The sequence below is a fragment of the Balaenoptera physalus genome (genome assembly GCF_965194825.1).
Source record: "Balaenoptera physalus genome assembly, chromosome: 2".
NCBI classification, from domain to species: Eukaryota; Metazoa; Chordata; class Mammalia; order Artiodactyla; family Balaenopteridae; genus Balaenoptera; species Balaenoptera physalus.
In genome coordinates, this window is record NC_138883.1 from 36,025,199 (window position 1) to 36,038,711 (window position 13,513).

Below are 13,513 nucleotides of genomic sequence, written 5' to 3' on the forward strand. Positions count from 1 at the left end.
TGTCTTATCTCCTGCTAACACTCTTAGCCACTTGAGGGTAAATGCTGCATCTTATGCGTCTCTGTACCACTCTCCCACCCTAGCACAGTGCTCTGCATGTGTCCAAACCAATGAGGATTCATGAATTCAGATGCGTTGATTAATCCATATATTTTGCCTAGAATATACACTTTTGTGGGGAGGATCAGTGTCAAGCTCACTGCTGACATGTTGTATAAACACAGACATTAATTAAAACTACACAGTATTAACAATTCTAGTCTAACAGATGACATGGCATGAAAACAGGACACAGAGTACAGCCTAGACTGAGGCCTGAGCCTCGCCTTGGCCCTGATACAATCCTGCTGCCCAGAGTGGGTTTAGTTAATTTCTTTAAGATTCAGAGTAGGCTTCTGGCTCCCCTCTACCCGAGTAACAGCTCCGTGAACCTTCAGAGTAAGAAACAGGCAACTGTCAAGTTCACTGATCACACATGGCTAATGACCACAGTGTTTTTCCTTTTTTAAATTCAGTGAGAAGAGAATTCCCTAATATACTACACAGGATTCATAATCGCCAGAGATTTCAAAGATGGCAAGTCGAACTGAAAATCATTGACTCTTTGAGGATTTAGGAAGCACTTTGGGATCCTGCCCACCCCAGGGCCCCCATTAAGAATCCAGTTTTCATTGTTTTGTGGGAGGGTGTGGCATAGCTGTCCCCCCTAGAGAATCCTGCAACTGAAACCTCTGTGATGGGGGTGTGTACTGGGTGATGCAGGCGTGTACTGGGTGTTGGAATGAACCAGTACATCTGCAGTAAACTGGTAAATCTTGCAGTTATTCATTTAACCAACATTTATTGACCAACAATGCGTTTTAGGCACGAAGGTGCAAATCAAAGAAATAATGGGGACTTCCTCGGAGGTTCAGTGGTTAAGACTCCACGCTTCCACTGAAGGGGGCGCAGGTTCCATCCTGGTTGGGGAACTGAGATCCCGCATTCCGCGTGGCGAATGAATGAATGAATGAACGAATAAATAAAGAGTCAAACAACCCTGGATTGATTCTAGGTCCCCCTTTGTAACCAGGGGTAAGTTGCTTAATCTTTTTGAGCCTCAGTTACTTATCCGTAAAATGGGGACAGTAGAACACCCCCTGTGGGTTGTGATTAGGATTAATGAAGGGCCTCACCCAGCTCACAGGTGTCCAGAAGGTGAGTTCTCTTCCTCTTCCTTGCAGGGATCTTAAAATCCACATGCAAATACAAACATCAAATAACTAGAGAACCACCTAACAGCAGAGTAGAATGCTGCATTAATTTATAGCAAACTGCTCAGCATCAAACAAGGGAGGCTGCAGCTGTCTGGACAGGAACTGCTCAAGGTAATTTTTCAAAAATCCATTCTAAACAAGTGTTGACATAAACTCATCTTTAGCCGAGCTTTAGCTTTGTGGCACTTAAAAAATCCGTAATATTAAAAGTAAATTGGTTATAAAGCAAAAACTAACATACCATTGTAAAGCAATTATACTCCAATAAAGATGTTAAAAAATAAAAATAAAAAATAAAAGTAAATGAAATACTACGTATGCCTAGGCATTGGAGGTGTTTAGGGAGCAATTTCACAGTTGACGATTCAAGCCTTCCTGTCTGATGAAAATTCACATTTCCCCAGGGTTGGAGGAGGAGACGAGGACACAGGCAACGGGACCTGAATCGGGAAGGTGAGGAGTTGGACGAGGGGCTCAGATATGCACCTGCCACTGCGGGAAGATGGATGTCATTTTCTGAGGCTTTAATTGGCGAAGTGAACAGACACTCTTGGTTACAGAATCCGGGTCAAGAAATGTGGGTTATCCTCCCACATTTGCAGTCCTGCTGGTAACTCAGATCTGGAGGTGCAAAGTGGTCGTGTGGCTCTCCAGGATTTGGGGGTCTCCCACTTGTGCCCCCACCCCCTGCCATGTTGCAGCCCCCTTTCCTACCACCACTGGTTCCCGTCGCCTCCCCTTTGCTGTCTTTTGGGATCATTATTAAATGTGTGGGATGCTTTGGCAAATACGTCAGAAGATGGAGCTGCTGATTATCAGCAGGAGATGAACGTGGAGCTACTTCTCCAACAGCAGAGAGGAATTCAGGCCAAGCTTTCCACATTCTCTGGTCTATCCATCTATGGGATGGGACTTGGCAGAAACAAGAGTCCAGGGCCATTCTGGGTTATCAGGGGGAGATTGGACACTGGACTTGGTCCTCATCCAAGGGACAGAGTTGAGCTGGGCTGTGTGTCAGCCATTCTGAGGAGAGAGCCAGAAACCCGAAGTCTGGGGCAGAGTAGATCAGATACCAGAAGGGCCTGGCTTGGAGCCAGAGAAGGACAGAACCAAACTGTATGAACGAAGCCAAGTTGGTAATGAGCAGGGGCCTGATCACACAGGGGACTTCAGGCTGGAGGAGCTTTGACAAATCTCACAAATTGCTGTTGACCAGCTGCAGGAACTTTCCCTCTAATGGTGTCTTAAAGGCAGTGAGCAGCTCTCAGCCCTGCAGGAGGCACGGGCTCAGCGCAATCCCACCCAGCCCTTAGGACTGAACAGTCTTCGAGGGCTTAGGGCTTTAGAATTCACAAAGCATTTCATATATACTGTAGTATCCCAGCCTTATGAAAACCCATTATTAGCCCCTACTTTACAGCTGGGGGATAATGAAGGTGAGAGGCTTGCCCAAGGTCACCCAGACTTTCAGCTGTGGAGGCTGGTCTTGGACCTACCCCTTCCTTCATATCCCATCTTGAGTCTATGACTTTGGCTGAATCCTCACCATGTTCCTTTCAATCTGTGTGGAAAGCTGGAACTACTTATTCCTCTTGGTTCCCAGGCTGAGTGACAGCTTATTGAGTGGTGGCCCATTAATTAGCCATTACCCTATTTCTGTCCCATCCAGATCTGAGAGCCCACAGCGTCCATGAAGACACGATAGAAGCCATTTTGGCCACTCACCATCCACCAAGGCTGTGACAACTGCAGGTAGTAACCTCATCGTGCCTCTCCACATATCCAAACCTCATTTTCTTTACTCTATTCGACTGTTCTTTAGAATAGCTGTTCATTTTCTGTGTAAAATCATGTAGCTCTTCAAGAAATCATGGCACGAGTTTTAATAACTCTCCTATTATTCAATAATCACCTGTATGAATCTCAACAAATATAGGTAGCAAGCAATCTTCAATTAATTAATATAAAGCAACCAGTCCCATTAAATTCAAATGTTGCAATGGACATGGTTGGTTAGCTAAATAGCAGTTCCATTTATAAGTACATTCTTCTTGGGATTGTCCTGGACTTGAAAAATTTTTTTATTAACTAGCTGGTATTTAACAGAAATTCACTGTTTGCTATGCATCATCAATTTCATCCCCTAGGAGTAAGACCTAGAGCTGCCTTGGAACAGCTGTGTGCGTGGGTGGAGAAGTTTTCTGGGTAGTTCTCTGAGACACACCACGTTCTCTCCCCTTACTCCCTAATTCTCATCTCACTTCTACATCCCCCTACCTAGCATTTTAATGAGGTTTCTTCTAATCGAGCTGTAGTTTTGCAAGCTGTTCCTTAATTTCTGTCTTTGGAGTTGGCTCTTATTCCAAAATATTTCATTATTTGCTGATACCCAACCGGGCACAGGTACTAACATAGTGAGAGAATTGGAATCATGAGAGAAGTGGAGGAGTAAAGGAGTGGAATGACTCTGAACGAGGCTGTTCTTCTTGCACCTTCATTGTTAGAATGATAAGAACACTTGCCAGCAACCTGTCCCATCTGTATTAGTCAGGAGTTCTTTAACTGAAGTGACAGAAACTCACTCAAAAAATAATTGAAGCAGATAAATAACATTTATTGCCTCATATCAGTGAGTCCAAGGGAATTCAGGCATGGCTGGATCCAGGTATTTAAACAATATCATCAGGACTCTTTCTCTCTCTATGTATATCTCTGTATTAGTTTCCGAGGGCTGCTCTAATAAAGTACCACAAACTTGGTGGCTTAAAACAACAGAAATCTTTGCACAACAATGTGAATGTACTTAATGTTATTTTTAAATGGTTAGAATAACAAATTTTGTGTTATGCATACTTTACCACAGTTAAAAACAAACAAAATTTTAAAACTCAGAGATTTATGCTGTCACAGTTCTAGAGGCTAGAAGTTCACAATCAAGGTACCACCAGCACACAGGAGGTGCTTGATAGAGGGAGCAGGAAGGGAATGAGTATACCATGCCTTCCTCCTCAGGTCGCTACCTTTGAGGGGAAGAGAAGAGATGAGAATTAAGTCAGAGAGAGATGAGATTAAATATCTAACCAGACTGGACTAAGTCATGATGAATTGAAATGACCAGGACACAATGAGAGCTCCCTAAGTGATAGGAAAGGGGAAGTCTGCAAAACTTGACAGCATGATTGGGGCCTCAGTATCACTCAGGGTCCCAGCAGGAAGCAGATGGTTAAAAACAAACAAACAAACAAACAAAAACAACAACAAAAATCGAGTTGCCAGCAGAGCCATGCTCTGTCTGAAGGCTTTAGGGGAGGATCCTACCTTGCCTCTTCCAGCTTGTGGTGGGTGCCAGCAGTCCCTGGCCTTCCTTGCCTTGTAGATGCATCACTTCTATCTGTTTCTATTGTCACATGGCATCTTCTTATCTTTGAAAAAGAAAAAGGAACACCAGTCACTGGGACCCACTCTAATCCAGCATGACCTTGTCTTAACTAATTATGTCTACAGTGACTCTATTTCCAAATAAGACTATTCCAGGTGGACATGAATTTTACTATTCAACCAGCACTATCTCTTAGCTCCATTTGATTGTTTTCTTCATTTGCATTCAGGCTCCCAAGCAGTAGCAATATAACTGGAGGAAACCCCAATAACCCCAGAAAAAGGGAGACGTCTCCACCCACCCCCAGCATTTGATTGGCTCCACTTGGATCAGGTGCTCAACCCTGGACCAATCATGTTAAGACAATGGGAGATTCAGACCACTCCTGAGGCGGGCAGGCAGGGCCATGTGACTGACACATAGTCTTTCCAGAATCTTATGGAGATACAGGACAGACACAAAGAGCAGATGTCCCCTACATTATTTCTCTTTTTACACAATTTTCTATAAATAATTAAGTTTCTGTTATTAAAGAAAAGAACCTATATCATTTTAAACTACTATTTCCATCTGCAGAACTTGATCAACTGAACATGATGGCTTTGATTTAGAAGCCATTAAATTAGGAGTTTCTTGAAGGCTAGGAATGGAGACACATATATTCAACCAAGATTTATAGCAAGACTATAATTTATGAAAATCCTCAACTCCTTTTCATTCATGAAATTGAGTCAGAAATTTGGAGGAAGGGACCCTTAAATGGCCCAAAACTGTGGCTTGTGGCATTCAGATACTTTTAGAACTATGGGGTATTCTGAGCATGAGTCATTTGTTAAATAAAGACCTAAAGTGGATTTCAAGATCCCTCCCTCCACTCGCACCTGGCTGAATTACATTTTGTAGCTTTTCTATTGTCATTAAGAGGTCATAGAAGATTCATTGACAGAAGTACCACCTTCAACCTGAACTTGCCGGAACAAACTCACAGTCATAGCTGGATCTGCCCAACTTCTTCTCCATACACCTCCCTCCCTCTTATCTGTGACATGTAAGTAGAAGATCACCCGTTACTCCCCTTGACCTGAAGGGCAAGGTCAAAGGCTTTACTGGAAGAGATTCTGTCATCCAGGGTGGGGAGAGTAAAATAGATTTCATCCCCTCTAGGGTATAAAATTTGCGGCACAAGGCTAGCAATGTTTTCTGGCAACTTGCACCTTGAATGACTTTTCTAAATGCTTGTTTATCTCAATGAGAAAGATTTACCCAGACAGACGTGACAGCTGTCACTTCATTAATTTGCTTAGTCAGCACATGGGTAGCACAAGCCCATCGGTTACATCTGGCAGAATTTGAGCATCTCTGTGGAGCCTCCATTTGCCTGGCCCTGCTTATGCAGCAGTTAACAACCTGCTTTTCCAGAACCCTGACATGTGAATGATGGTTTGGACTTAAGCACCACACAAACACTTAAAGTCTCCATTCCCTGCCCCTGCCTCACCTCACACAATAGGGAAGAGGGTTATGAAATAGCCTTTTCTTGCCACATCTGAGCTGACAATGGTGTTGACAGTTCCCAAACTAATTTAGGGGCAAGATCCTCGGCAATAGCAAAGCAGCCAACAGAGGGTGTCAAACTATGGTGACTGAAATACCTGGAGAGACCGGGCAGTCCCATGAACAGAGGTCTGAAAGCAAGGGAAGGAGAAAAGGAGACTGAAGGATCAGGGAATAAATAAAGATCATTAATATCACCAAGGGAGTGAAGGAAAGACAAACTGCCACTGGCAGTGTAGGTAACTGGGTGACTAACTCATCCTGGTTTGCCTGGCACTTTCCCAGTTTTAAAACTAAAAGTCTCATATCCTGGGAACAACCTCATTCCTGGGAAAACCAGGATGGTTGGTCACCCTCAGCAGATATAACATGGGCTTTAATTATGTAGAGCAGGTGGGGGAAGAGCCTGAAATGAACTGTGGTATCACTTTGGGACCGAGTAGATTTAAAATGTGAAAACTGCCACTTTGACTCTGCAGCTGCAGTCCCAGGAGGCAGATCCCACAGCATGCCATGGGTGTGACCAGACTTCTCAATCTTGAAGGGCAGCATCTGTGGTGAATGTCACTCTTCCTACTTCTCTGAAGTCCCATTAAAAGGCCATAGACATTTTATTCTCAGGACTTCCCTGGTGGTCCAATGGTTAAGACTCCACCCTTCCAGTGCAGGAGGCGTGGGTTTGATCCCTGGTTGGGGAATTAAGATCCCATATGCTATGTGGCATGGCCAAAAAAATTTTTTTAATTAAAAAAAAAAACAAAAAGCAAAAACCATTTTGTTCTCAACACATCAAGCTCCCAGCACACTCCAAGTACATATTGGGTGGCCAATATATATTGCCGACTGGTTGGACCAGTATTTTTTATGGCATATCTACCCGGCTTTTTCATTCTTTACTTAGATTTTCATAAAAAATCTAGTTGACAAAGGGGTACCCCTAAGTGAGAGAGGCTATAAGGCTAAAGCTAAAAGCAAGTCCCAGAATAATGGTAGGAGTTGGAATCAGAATGCTTCCCCTGGAGTCAGACCTGCATGCCTGCAAAGGGAGGGTCTGGCCTTCAGAGGTTCCTCAGGCACAGGCAGCCACATCCCCAGGAAGTTGACCCACACTTCCCACAGCCCAGGTCTGGCTTCCACATCTTCTCGTTCCTTGCTCTGCTGTGTTGCAGACCTCAGACTGCCCTGCAGCTGGTCTCGGCATGGCCTGCTTGGACCAGGCATCTCACATTACCACAGCTCCTTCCACCCTCTGCTGCTGCAGGACTCGGCTCAGACATTGCCATCCCTCCTACCCACTGGTCCTTGATGTTGGCCTTCTGGCCAGGCACTGACAGCTTCCCTTGGCCCAGCAACACTCAGCCCAGAGCACACACAGGGTGACTGCTTTGCCAACAGAGAGGCTCTCCTGTGGCTCCCACACTCCCGGCTGCCCATCTTACAAATGTGGAATGAGACCGTATGTCAAGATACACTTTCAGGAGCAAAAGGCAACACATAGGTCCGAGTTTTCCTACTGTGCCCATCTCTCAATGTCACATAGATTCACACACTCATTAACTTATTTTTTAAAATATTAATGAGAAATCAGCACATGCCAGGCACTAATGCAGACACTAGGAATACAGCAGAGAAGAAGACAAGCAAGGCTTTTGCTCATGGAGCTTATGTCCTAGAGAGGGAGAGAAAGATAATAAATGAGAATGTAAACAAATGAACAATGACATTTCAGAAAGTAATAAGCACTGTGAAGACAATTTAAAAAAAGGGGTGTAACCTTCCTAGGAAGGGGGCTTGGCTCACTTTACCTTTAGGGACCTTCCCACAGGAAGGGTACAGTCTAACAATGCCTCAAAGAGCCCCGCACTGCCCCCTGCTGGCCAGCATCAGCAGGGCATGCCAGGCTTTCCTGGGGTTGCTTTGGTTTCTCCACTAGTAGCTGTGTCTGTTTTGCCTGCCACCCCCTCCCCTGGCTATTTGCGTAAGAGCAGTCTTAGTACTGTTCAAGGGGATGGGGGCTCTAGGAACAGAGCTTCTCTTGGCGAGTCCCCTCTTGAGGTGTTCCCTGTCAATACAGGTCTCTGGAGGCCATATAGCCTGCAGCTTGGAGTGTGGGCTTTGGCGTCAGCCAACCTGCATTCCCTTCCTTTGTCCCCATCTGTGTGGCCAACTGGCACTGATCCTTCAATACCCGACTCAAGTGTCTGCCCTGGAAAGCCTTTCCTGGCCCCTGCAACGTGAGTCGCCAGCAGCACGAGCCTGTGAATGTCATATGGGCATAGTCAAGTCTCATTAATTTGATACTGAGCAGAGTGTCTGAGGCACAGATGGGACTCAATACACTTTATTGAGTACATGCTTGAATAAACGAATGAATCTGGAGTTCGGCTGGCAAGCCTGGATCTGATAAAGTTGGTTCTCCAGCTCATTGCAGAACCCAGAAGTCCACAATGAAAAGCAAAATAAACATATTTTCCCACAAATCGCATCATGCACAATCAAAAAGTTGGAAAAGCATCTCTCGGGTGGTTCATAGGGGTTCTCCCAGAGGCAAGAAGCACAACTGTTTTCATCAGAGCCACACAAGCACCCGCTCGGTGGACTGCTTTGAAGCATCTATTGATCTTTAAGAAAAGTATAACTTTAAGAAAAATGCTGCTTCCAGCTCCTTGTCTCATTCCCTGAATTCCCTCCACGTATTTCCAGCTGTGATGTGAAACTCAACTGTGTGCTCAGCCCCAGGGATTGTAACTCCCTAGCTCACCACTGGGTTGGTTGGAGAAAGCTGTCTTCACAGTTCTCTCTGGACAAGATGTCAATCTCTGACAGATTGGAATTAAAGGTTGTCCAAGCAGCTCAGACCTCCCGGGGTTGGCTGGAGTAGAGGCATGATGAAGGTTCACCCCAAGCCCTGACTCAAGGCCAAGGCTTGGGGCATCTCCTGTGGGCTGCTGCCTGTTGTTTGAGGAATAATGGAAATGGCAGAGCAGCATCAACTCTTGCTAAATGCTCTTTGTTGTGGATAATAAGAAACCGTCTCAAATCTCTGGTATTGAAGGATGATAATACTCTTTCAGAAAACTTCTCTCTCTTATCTTGGCCTGGGAACCCTAAGAGAAAGTCATTATCGAGGTTACAGTGTGCTGAAATGTAACCTCTCTATTCCTTCAAGGTTAAGGAAATTGATTTTCTGCTCAAACCCCATTCCGATTAATAGCAAGATGCCTCTAATATGATGATAAGAGCTCTTGACCTGCTGAACAGGCTGGGGCAAGTCATGGACATTGAGTCTTCATTTTCTAGTTGGAATAATCCTCCCACTCATTAGCCTCTCACTGATTTTCTAGTTAGAATAACCTTCCCCTATAAAAACTGACAACCCCGTACAACCCCGTACCCTGGTGCCTCTCGCCTTCCAAGATGACCCACACTCTGTCTGTGGAGCGTGTTTCTCCCTGAACAAAACTTCTTTCACTTAAAAAAAAAAAGAGTCCACACTTTCAGTGGAACCCACAGCATGGTTGTGAGGTTCAGCTATGAAGTCATATGTGAACACAATTTGTAAACCGTAAAACACTACAAATATGAGAAATTATTATAATGGGCCACCTGTAAATAACCAATTTTGAAGAAAATTATACTGAATATCATTTAATATCTCTTTAATGTCTCATAAAACATTTTAGAACCTCTTGATGGTTCAGTGATATAATTTTGAATTTTGCTTGTTATAGTCATAGGCAGAATTCCTAAACTCCTGAGCACAGAAGACGCTCAGGACAGCTTGCAAATGGTAATAGTAGATCTCACCACAAGATGGCACTATTGATGACAGTTCTTGGCCTTAATTAATACAGACCTGACATTTGAGGGGCCGAGGTCAAGAGTACAGAGGAGGCCTGCATGCCACATGTTTTAATTATTTAAAAGTTAAATCAATGTAATACCCAAAGTAAATAAAATGTTTCCTATTTTTAAAAACATATCTTCCCAATGAAATGGAAGGCCAAGTGCAAATTTAGAATTCTGAGATCCTCCACGTTCTGGGGAGAAACAGCATGGTTCAGGGAAGGTGGGCATCCAGGCTCCCTCCCTCAGCTCCATCCTGCACTTGAAGACCCTGCACACTCATCCACACCCCTGTGCCCCCCACCCTCGGAGGCCAGACCGGAGGAGAGGCCTCTGCCAGCTCTGGAAAGAAGCTCAGAATTGTTGGGAAGACACTTACGAGGCCCTGGGGACTCGCAGCCTGTCTGGAGCAGAGGTCAGCTGACTTGCCCGTATAGCGTCACTTAGTAAATATTTTAGGCTTTGTGGGCCATACAGTCTCTGTCACAACTGTTCAACTTTGCCACTGTATCACAAAAGCAGGTGTAGACAATGCAAAAATGAATGGGTGCAGTTCTGTGCCAATAAAATTTAATTGACAAAAATAGGTAGCAAGTTGAATTTGTCCACAAGGCATAGGTTAAAGACCCCTGGTCTAGAAGCTGGGGCTGGGGTGGCCAAATAAAACACAGGACATCATGTACCACAATGTTCATTGCAGCTCTGTTTACAATCGCCAGGACGTGGAAGCAACCTAAGTGTCCATTGACAGATGAATGGATAAAGAAGATGTGGCACATACATACAATGGAATATTACTCAGCCATAAAAAGAAACGAAACTGAGATATTTGTAATGAGGTAGACGGACCTAGAGACTGTCATACAGAGTGAAGTAAGTCAGAAAGAAAAACAAATATTGTATGCTAACACATATATATGGAATCTAAAAAAAAAAAAAAAAGGTTCTGAAGAACCTAGGGGCAGGACAGAAATAAAGACGCAGATGTGGAGAATGGACTTGAGGACACGGGGAGGGGGAAGGGTAAGCTGGGACAAAGTGAGAGAGTGGCATGGACATATATACACTACCAAACGTAAAATAGATAACTAGTGGGAAGCAGCTGCATAGCACAGGGAGATCAGCTCAGTGCTTTGTGACCACCTAGAGGGGTGGGATAGGGAGAGTGGGAGGGAGACGCAAGAGGGAGGGGATATGGGGATATATGTATATGTATAGTTGATTCACTTTACGATACAGCAGAAACTAACACACCATTGAAAAGCAGTTATACTCCAATAAAGATGTTAAAAAAAAAAACAAAAAAACACAGGACATCCAGTCAAACATGAATTCCAGATAAACAACGAGTAATTTTTTTTAGTGCATGTCCCAAATATTGCATGGGACATATTTATACTAAAAAAATGTATAGATGTTTATCTGAAATTCAAATTTAACTGTGAATCATATATTTTTATTTGCTAAATCTGGCCACCCTAGCTGGGACAGGAGCTCTGGGCAGGACTGTCGCATTGGGCCCAGGGACTCCTTACCCCACAGGGAGGGCCACAGCTAGAGGGGGGCCAGACTGTAGCCTCTAAAGCACAGGTCTCAGGCCACTCTTTCCTGGGTGGGAAGTACTGGTTTCTTAAGTGACAATTTTTACGCTCTCAAAGAATAGATAGAATGTGTATATTTTGCAATTTAAATAGCTGATTTTGTATAGTTTGGACATTTAAGTTTTTTTTGTTTTTTTTTTTAAACATCTTTATTGAAGTATAATTGCTTCATAATGGTGTGTTAGTTTCTGCTTTATAACAAAGTGAATCAGCTACAGATATACACACGTTCCCATATCTCCTCCCTCCCACATCTCCCTCCCTCCCACCCTCCCCATCCCACCCCCCCAGGCGGTCACAAAGCACCGTGCTGATCTCCCTGTGCTATGCGGCTGCTTCCCACTAGCTATCTATTTTACATTTGGTAGTGTATATATGGACATTTAAGTTTTAAACAAGTATTTATTGAGTTCCTGCTCTATGCTAGGCACTGAGGGAAAGCCTAATCCCTGCCTTCATGGGGCTTATACAGGAAGCAGACATCATACCAATTCACATATAAATAAATGGATAATTACAAATTGGAAGGGCTATGGAAATGAGGATAACAAGGGAGATAAATAAATTGGGAGGCAAAGCAGGGCCCATCTGTGGAGTGACGTTGGGTCTGAGATATACAGGGGGAGAAGTGGGGTGCCGGAGTGGAAACCCTGAGCTGGTACCTGAGTGAGGCCAGAGGAGTGAGGTGAGGAGAGTGGGAGGGGTGGGGCCGGAGGGAGCGGGCTTTGCTTCCAGGGCCCTGTGAGCAGCTTGCATTTACTTACAGTGTAGCAGGAAGCCCCCACAGGCTTTCACTCTTGCTGTTTCGTTTTAAGCTCACTCTTGCTGTTTGTTCCTGCAGAGAGGATGAGGGAAAGAGGAAGATCGGGGAGGCTTAGCTTGGGGCTGCAGTGGTTCTGGAAAGAGGATGGTGAGAACTGCACAGCTTTGAGAAGCCCGTGCAGGTGGTGGATGGGGAAGGGAGGAGAGAGGGGAATGTCAAGACCGTCTCCTCCTGGGTTTCTGGTTTTGCCGAGATGAGGAAAAGTGGAGGAGATGCAGGAGTGGGAAGAAGATGGACATCACCATCGTTGGCATACAAAGTCAGGGATGCTTTTGATCCTTCCAGGTGGACAAATCAAGTGAGAAGGTAGATATACTTGTCTGCAGCTCAGAAGAGAGGTCAGGCTAGAAATGGAAGGGGTTGGTCGGCAGCCCGTGGAAGGCATTTATAGCCAAGAGAATAGCTGGGACATTCTTGGTAGAAAGAGAAAGGGGCCTGGGACAGATCTCTGAGGCACTTCAATGTTTGGAGGAAGACAGACAGCAAAGGAGAGAAACAAAAAGAGGGTGAGGCCATAGAAGCCAAACGAAGGGAAGTTACAAAAAGTTCTCTTTCTGACAATTACCAAAAGCATCGTTTCTCCTTTAGCACTTGTGGGGCCCCCTCCTTATCATGTCCTCTCTTACTTCATCTTTTTGCTACATTTATGATGATAGAAAGATGAAGTAGATGAAACACATACATAAACAACTATATACAGTCACTCCCATTGGTATTTGCACAGTAGGTGCTCACCATTGAAGGAGTGAGTAAAAAGATGAATGGGTGACTTTAACTGAGTGAAGAAATATTGTCATCCCCCTCCCTTATGATTAGGAACTAGATTTTGAACCTTCCAGGATTTTCCTTAATGCAATGGCAACCAGTGAAGGAAGAGGCTCTCTGAACAAATCCAACATGCGTTGGCATTTCCCAGCCTGGGGTGGTTGTCCACCCATCAGACCTTGGTCAAACACACTGGGCCCGGGAGACTGGGGAAGTCAGTGTCTGTGCTAAGTCACCAGGGTGAGGGGCGCTGTGCATTGTTCAGAATCCCTGCAGGGAAACCACGGGG